Below are 8223 nucleotides of genomic sequence, written 5' to 3'. Positions count from 1 at the left end.
CAAACTTCTAAGTTGGCTTAATAAAAAGCCTTGACTGAAAGTTTGAAGCAGTTGTAAAAGCTTGAAGTTTGAAAGTTTAGTTAGATGTTTATGTTGCTAGCATGATTTAGCATATTGCTAACATGATTTAACATGTTGCTAAGTTTGATTAGCATGTTGCAAGCATGTTTTAGAATCAGAATCAGAAAGAGCTTTTATTGCCAAGTATGTTTGCACATACAAGTAATTTGTTATAGTGTCACAAGCTTCCAGTACACGGAGACAACAACAACACACAGATAATAAAAATAAGATGTGAATAAAATACACATGCATAAATATAAACCACAAAAAAAGAATAAATTTGGCAGAAAACTGGTGTTCTAGCTTTTTAGTGTAGTTCCTCTTGGCCACTCTAATCTCCTTATTCAGTGTGTTTCTGGCCTGATTGTACAAGACTCTGTCCCCCTTTTTGTAGGCGTCCTCTTTGGCCTTTACTTGCTGTAAACCATGGCTTATCATTCATTGTTGAATGTTAAATGAGTCCTGGTAGGGATGCACATGTCTTCACAGAAACTGATATATGATGTTACAGATTCCGTGAGCTCGCCAGATCGTTGGTGGCAGCTTCAAAAACACTCCAATCAGTGCAGTCGAAACAGGCTTGTAATGCCTCCGGTAGAAGATTGTGTGGTGTGTTCTGCCGAATGTTCAGCAGCTCATCCCTGGTAAAACTGATCGTGTTTGAGAAACAAAAAACAGGAAAAACTAACAAAAACAGTACAAACACTGGAGAGCCAAACACTGAGGCTGCCGTCTGCGGCGCCATCGCATAGCATTGGTACAAAGGTGTACCAAAGGTGTACCTAGCATGACATTAGCATGTTGTTAGCAAGTTTCTAACATGATTAGCATGTTGCTAGTATGTTTCCGTATTATTAACATGTTGATAGCATGTTGCTAACATGTTTCTGTCATGATTAGCATTTGCTAGCATGTTTTAGCATGATTCTAACATGTTTGTAACATGATTAGCATGTTGCTAGCATATGACTTTTGCACTGATTTTCAAAGCAAATTTTTTGTGAGTTTTGTAGTCGACAGATTTCACAGAAAATCACAGTGTACTAAAAGGTACAAAAGCTGTCACTGGAGTGGTACCCTTTCAAACGGTACACATTTGTGCCTTATTTACCCCTAAAGAGTACATATAAGTACCTTAAAGGTACATATTAGTCCCTAAATTTTTCATTTTTGTACCCAAATGGTACATATTAGCACCTTTTGAAAAAGTACTGCCACAGCCACAGCTTTTGTACCTTTTTTTCTGAGCATGTATGATAGGGTGACCATACGTGCCATTTTCCCAGGACACGTTCTGGCCAGGATTTCTATATTTCCTAAAATATCTAGGTTTTGGCTTTGTTTGCGTGTGCAGACCGATCGGTGTATGACATCAAAGTACCATACAGACGGTTATGCTTTCGAAACGCTCTCGAGTTACTTTGATGTCAAACACTGATCGGTCTGAGCCGTGCTGTTTTTAAGTCGAACACACCTAATATGTATGCGTAATTGCATCGCTTTGACCGTAGATCCCACCTTCTCACACGCCATGATTGGTCCATTATGTACAATGCTTGCATGTTATTGGTCAAACTACTTTTCGATCATTACCTTCAGCAAGCATGAAAACAGGAAAACAAAGCCAAAACAAATCCTGGCCAGGACGCGTCCTGGGAAAATGGCACGTATGGTCACCCTATCTAATATATTAGCATGTTGCTAGCATGTTTTTAGCATGATTAGCATGTTGTTAGCAGGATTAGCACATTGTCACCATGTTTTAGCATGTTGCTAGCATAAATTAGCATGTTATCCTAGGACAGTCATTAAGCTTTGCTATAGCAATAGACAGCTGAAACACTCTATCTGTACAAGTCTGTACAAAAGTTTCGACCCCCTCAATGAAAGGCTATGGAATTTTTTGGTGGTTTGGTCTGGTTTTCGAAAACTGTAAGCCTGATCAGTTAGAAAAGATATAGCCTAGCAATTAACTTCAGAACAGTCTGAAGGTCTGAGCCGAGTTTGGTGGTTGTAGCTTTAAAGCTGTAAAAGGAGATACTGACTAAATTTTGACTCAGAAGAAGAAGAAGAAAACAGTTATTTTAAATTGTAATGATATTTCACAATATTGCTGTTTTGACTTTATTTTTGAACAAATAAATATAACCTTTTGAACAAGTGTATATGTACAGAAAAAGTCTGCGATCTCAATACAAACTCAATTATTTCTCATCATATTCCAAATTATCTCAGATAATCCATCCAGATGTGATTTATAGGCAAAATTGGATATGAGATACAGCGACATTAAAATAAGTGAAATATATTTGCATTTGATGAATCTTGAAACTCATTTCTCTGTGTTATACTGCATCTCTTTGTTTATCTCTGTGTGTGTTTACTCTCATCTGTACAGTCTGCACCTCATTTTGCAGGTTTAAGTAAAAAAATAGGAGGCCAATAAGTGTGGTGCTTCCATTAAGAGCAGGTCAAGGGTCAGCAAATTCCCATAATTACATGTCACAGGATGATAACATGACGGCAAGTGTGACAGAGGAACCAAGAGCAGTGGAGCTAATATAATTTTTTGGGCTTAAAGTTTGAGGATATAGTTTGGTCAGAGGAATTATTTTTTTCTCATTTATTTTCTCTTTTTTTTCTTTCTCTGTTCTCTGTGACCTGATGAGCAGTAAACAAGAGGAATCGTGGTTCCCTTGGTAAGACACTCTAATGAACTCTTAAATCATGCAATCTTCTATTCCTCTTGCTTTCTCTCTCGTTCGCTTCCCCTCTTCTCCTGTCTCCTTGCTCTGATGACATCAGAAGATCATCTGCTTTGAGATTTTGAATTATGAAGTGAACATTCGTCCTCTTGGCATTTCCCTTTCTGATTGCCCAGAAAATGAGGCACGGGCTATGTTCGGAATCATGGGCTATGGGAAGAATTTTGAACAGGGTTGGATGAAGAACAATGAAGAGAAGCAATAATAACCCCCGTCCACGGGCTTAAGTTTTAGGAGATACATTGTAATCCAACACAATTATTGCAGACGCAGACTAAAAAACAAACAGATGAAGCACAACAAAATTGGAGCACAAAAATACACATTTTACTAAAATATTTCTTGTTAGACATTAAATGTAGGTTTTATATTCTAAATGTAACACAAGTAATTGTACTTTTATGAGAGGAGTAACTGTAAAGGAACTTTTGTAATGGAGGATAAATGTAATATGATTACTATGTTCAGATGAGTGATTACATTCACTGTATATGTTTTCATAGACTTCAAATTGCACATTGTTTGGGGGACAACACTGGGCAGGATGTGAAGTCCTAAAAATTTAAATAATTAATAAAATGTTTAATTAAAATTTTTAACAATTAATGTTTGGATTTTTAATCTAATTGATTAATCAAATAAATATTTAACAGAATAATTAATTATGAAAATAATCATTAGTTGCAGCCCTAAGATTAATAAATAATATATTAAACCAAGTAATTGTCACAAAGCCCCCCCGAATTGATGATCCAAAAAAAGTAATATGACCTATTTGTTTTATTTTACAACCGAGAGTTACGATTAAATTGGTATAAATTAAACATTAAGCATTTTTTATTAAATTAACATACTAATACTAATGACATTTTATAATGTCTTTTTAACAGGTTGGGTTTTTTTATTTTTTATTATGTAACATACACTGTACGTATTCATGTATTTCATTCCGAACATAAAAATGCTGGGTTGTTTCAACCCAACTTTGGGTCAAATATGGACTAACCCAGCTGTTGGGTTAAATTTTTACATTCCCAACAAACAACCCAACATTTTTTAGAGTGACTATACTGTAGTTTACCTTTTTATGTATAGTGGATCTCTTAATTTTTCTCCCATTATTTTTCATTCAGTACATTACATATGCACGCATATTAGTAATACAAAATACATATTAAAATAAGTTATTGCCTGATCATTTAAAATAATTTTACTGGCCTTAAAATGGGAAATCCTAAAGCTTAACCCTCACAAACAGCATGGTATTTAGTTTCACACTAATTAATATGTGCACACATTGACCAAACACAGCTGAGAGTCCTGAGAAAAAAATAATTTCCTTGCTCTCTCTTTCCTGTCTGCTCTCATCCATGCTGTCTTCTTCTGTGTGTGTGTGTAATCTCTCTTGTACTATGTGTTTTGATGGATTTGTTAGAGGCTTAAGATAATGGATTCTCCTCAGAGACAAATTTAATATCTCCACATGTCGTAATCTCACTCACTACTCATGTAGACAGACACTGGATTAAGATTATTACATCTGATCTCACCGAATGACCCCTATCCTCGTGTGTGGACTCCGCGTGTCCCTGTAGCTGTGTTCTACATCGTTTGTCAACCATCTCGGTATGCTCAAGGCGGCTAATCTCTGCGCCTGATGAAAACCAACCCGTGGAAGACAACACGAGTCAACACCATGTCAAACACCATTCTGACTTGAGTGCATGAGGCTGTGTTAGCGGCTGACAGCAACATTACCTCAGAAGCACGACACACTGTCTTTTTTCCCCTTAGTGCAAATCCTCCTTTTCATTTGCGGCGTTCTTCAGGCTACTGTACTTCTGAGCTCACTCTGAAAAATAACGTGCAGCTATAATCAGCATTTCCCGAAGCACAATATGAGAATAGATAGACTCGCACAATTATTCTGTCAGCAGAGGTGAGGGATGTGAGCTAGAGTGGGATTCTTTATTTCTGCTGGATCATATTTAATGTATTTATGTTAATTGTTTGCCGTTCAGCATGATATTGCATTTCACACTGTCTGATTTAGACACGTACAGTTGTTTGTTGGTTCTGGAACAATGTTCCATCGATCACTGCCATTTCAACCCCTAAAACCAGAGAGCACTGACTGTTTGTAGTTTTGTTTCTCATATGTATGCATAATAGCTTATATTAATGACTAGATAGATGAATTTTGATGGCACTGATGTTGGCTTGACAAAGCCTAGTAGTTAAAAAAATTATTGAAAAGTTTGAGTTTGAAGCTTTTACTCAGAGAAGTCAGGAAATTAAATAATGCTAACATGTTTAAGCATATTGCTAGCATATTTTAACACATTACTAGCATGATTTAACATGTTGTTAGCGTGTTTTAGCATTTTGTTACCACAACATGTAGCTAGCATGATTTACCATGTCGATAACATGTTTCTAGCATGTTTTATTATGTTACTAATGTTAACATGTTGCTATGTGTTTCATCACATAATTTATCATGTTGCTAGCATGATTTAGTATGTTTTAGTGTGTTTCCTAGTGTGTTTTAATCAAGGCATTTTAGCACATTACTAACATGCTTCTAGCATTTACACGTTGCTAACTTGTTTTAGCATGTTGCTAGCATGTTTGAACATTTTTAGGTAGTAATGTGCCTATTTATTTATTTATTTATTTATGGATATATTTACTTATTTAAATTATGATTTATTTAAATAAATGTGACCAAAAGCCACATGGTTAAATAAATAAATAAGTCAGTAAGTCAGTTGGCCACTGTTGCATATTTTATTTATACATTTACATTACATTTGCCATTATCTAACACTCACTTAAAATTAATATTTAAAAACACTAATAGTTTAATAACACTGTAAATGCAGTTTTTCTAGAAATTTATATCTATTTTTATACTGTACATTATAATGCTGCGATTTATGCTGAAATTAATTTTGTAGCATTTAAAAGTGGTTTTTAATGTTTTATTTTTGATTTATACAAAATATTATTTTAATGTTGTCTATTTAATGAATTTCAACCGTAATCATTTTCAGCTTATCAGCCAGAATTTTAACATTGGTGCATCCCTGCCTTAAATCATAAAGTGCATTGATTAGTTGAAAAAATATTGTTGTTCCAAGAACAACACAGGATGTGCAAATCACGCTAAGCTCTTATATTCTATGAATCTGCGTACATCATAAGTGCAAAATTGGAAACTATTTAACACCATATGCATCCAAGTTTTGATTAGTGTAGATGGTACTAGCAATAAATTTAGAATGTGCCAGTCTATGCAAATCAGGTTTCATGTCAGGTAATAAGTTCCAAACCTAAGGTGCTGCCGTTAAACACATACTGGCCACATTTAGAGTGCACATACACAACTACCATTCTGAAATAGTGCTTCCTTTTTAGACTTTCAGAAATAGCATTCCTATATATCGTGTTCCTCTACTTATTGACTTTTCCTGTCCAATTCCATTCGCTCGCTCCTTTCTTCTGTATTTAATTTTCACTCATGGTTTTCTGCTATAGCTTTTTTTTGTGCTTTGTTTGTCATTTCTTTGAATGATGAGATACAGCGAAATGAATGCATAAATTACATATATTCCTACTGAGATTACAAAAGTTAGAGCATCTACAGACGACAACCGCGAGCGTTGCGTGTGCTTAAATAGCAAACTAAACTGCGCCGTTCATTCCGTCACATTCCCCGTTACACAGTAAATTCCGTTTTTATGAATAGATTCCGGGATTCCGTCCCCATTTTCTACATCGCCCTACTTTTGCTAAGAAGCACGTTCAACGCGGACGCACAGACGGTTGTCGTGGTAATGAACACCAGAGCAACCACTTGCGCGTCCGCACTGAACGCGCATCTCGCATATAAAAAGCATTTTAGGGGGCCCTTGGCTTTTGGGGGCCCAAGGCGGTCGCCTACCTTTGCCTAATGGTTAAGTCCGCCTCTGCATCTATCACTGTGGTGTTTGGAGAATGCGAGAATGCATTACACCTTTCCAGTCACTGATCAAAGATCAGATCAAAGCTTGTGTGTGCGTTTGCTTCTCTGTGCCAGTTTATCTATCATGGTAGGCTGGTTTTCATCAGAGGTGTATTCTCCTTGATTCTTAAAGGAATCATTCTCATAAAAGGAAAATTCTATCATTATTCACTCATTCTGTCTTTTATTTCATGCCATTTAAAAAACATAATACAACGAATTGTGTTTTGAAACATTAAAAAAGATGCAAAAGTACACTGTTAAAACTGATTTTTAGAAGTTGTAAATAAAGATTATTGGAGTACATGTTACAATAAAATACAATTTCAGTTTTTTTACTTCTAAAATTCACTTTTAATCCAATGTGTTATACTTGCCGTTTCTTCGTAATTGTTTGTGAAATATACTTGCGATTTCTGAATGAAAATTGTTTCTACACCATTTTTTTTTCAGTGTACCATAAAAGTATAACTATAATAGTCAAACTAATAATTATAGCTATTACTATATGACTCATGTGCTTATGAAGATATGCGAGTGAGAAACCGACCAAATGCTGTTTTTCTCCTCCATTTAGTTGTTAATGCAAGAATCAGTGTGACTGAATCACTGAGTCGGTTAGCTTAACTCACAAACTGATTCATGCATGAATTCAGACTGGTTTTGTGAACTGGATCAACTGATTCATTGAAAAGATCTGACTCATGAGAACGATTCATCCATGAATCAGTCATCTCTAGTTTTCTACATTTGTGTTGCTTAATATTTTTTTACAGGAATAAATTCCATTTTTATAATATATTACATGTTGTTGTTTATGGATAATTTGTTTTCTCCATTTAGATGTTAATGCAAGAATCAATGTAGCTGAATCAGTGAGTTAAACTTGATTCATTGAAAATATCTGCCTGTCAGACATCAGTAGTTCCCCAATGAATGTGCCAAGGAATATAATGCACGAGTCATATAGAATTTTATGAAATACTTGGCAGAAGTCGTATGTGTAACTTTTATGGTGTTTTTGCAAACGAAAGCTCCAGTTCCCATTCATTGTAATTGCACAGAATGACATGAGTATGAGTAAATGTCATTTTCATTTTTGGGTGAGCTATTCCTTTAGAGATGCAATCTAGTCATTTTCGCCACTCACCTATCTTTCCTCATCTCCCTCTCATCTGTCAACCATGGAGAGTCATTTGACTTTCTTCTGCATGTATTATTTTCCAGAGAACGAAATGATTCAGAGAAATGATAAAAAGAAGAAGAAAAAAAAAGAAGCACCTCATCACAAAACCGTATCTCCCCCATGATGCTCAGTCTATTAACCTGATTGATTGTGCAAATAATCAGCTGTCTCGCTCTGTCTTTTTTTTTTTTTACCGTTCTTTT

General features: G+C 35.3%; 1 long non-coding RNA gene across 1 annotated transcript in view; it reads left to right on the top strand.

Annotated features, from left to right (window-relative positions):
• Positions 1-2722: 2722 nt before the first annotated feature.
• Positions 2723-8223, top strand: part of LOC107758882 (uncharacterized) — a 7197-nt gene continuing 1696 nt past the window's right edge. Inside the window, exon 1 of the long non-coding RNA XR_001642070.1 lies at positions 2723-2762. This is a non-coding gene — a long non-coding RNA (uncharacterized LOC107758882). The remainder of the gene's footprint in view (positions 2763-8223) is intronic.

The sequence above is a fragment of the Sinocyclocheilus rhinocerous genome, unplaced genomic scaffold (assembly GCF_001515625.1).
Source record: "Sinocyclocheilus rhinocerous isolate Xijiao unplaced genomic scaffold, SAMN03320098_v1.1 scaffold1435, whole genome shotgun sequence".
Taxonomy (NCBI): Eukaryota; Metazoa; Chordata; class Actinopteri; order Cypriniformes; family Cyprinidae; genus Sinocyclocheilus; species Sinocyclocheilus rhinocerous.
This window is presented reverse-complemented; position numbering and strand designations above follow the sequence as displayed.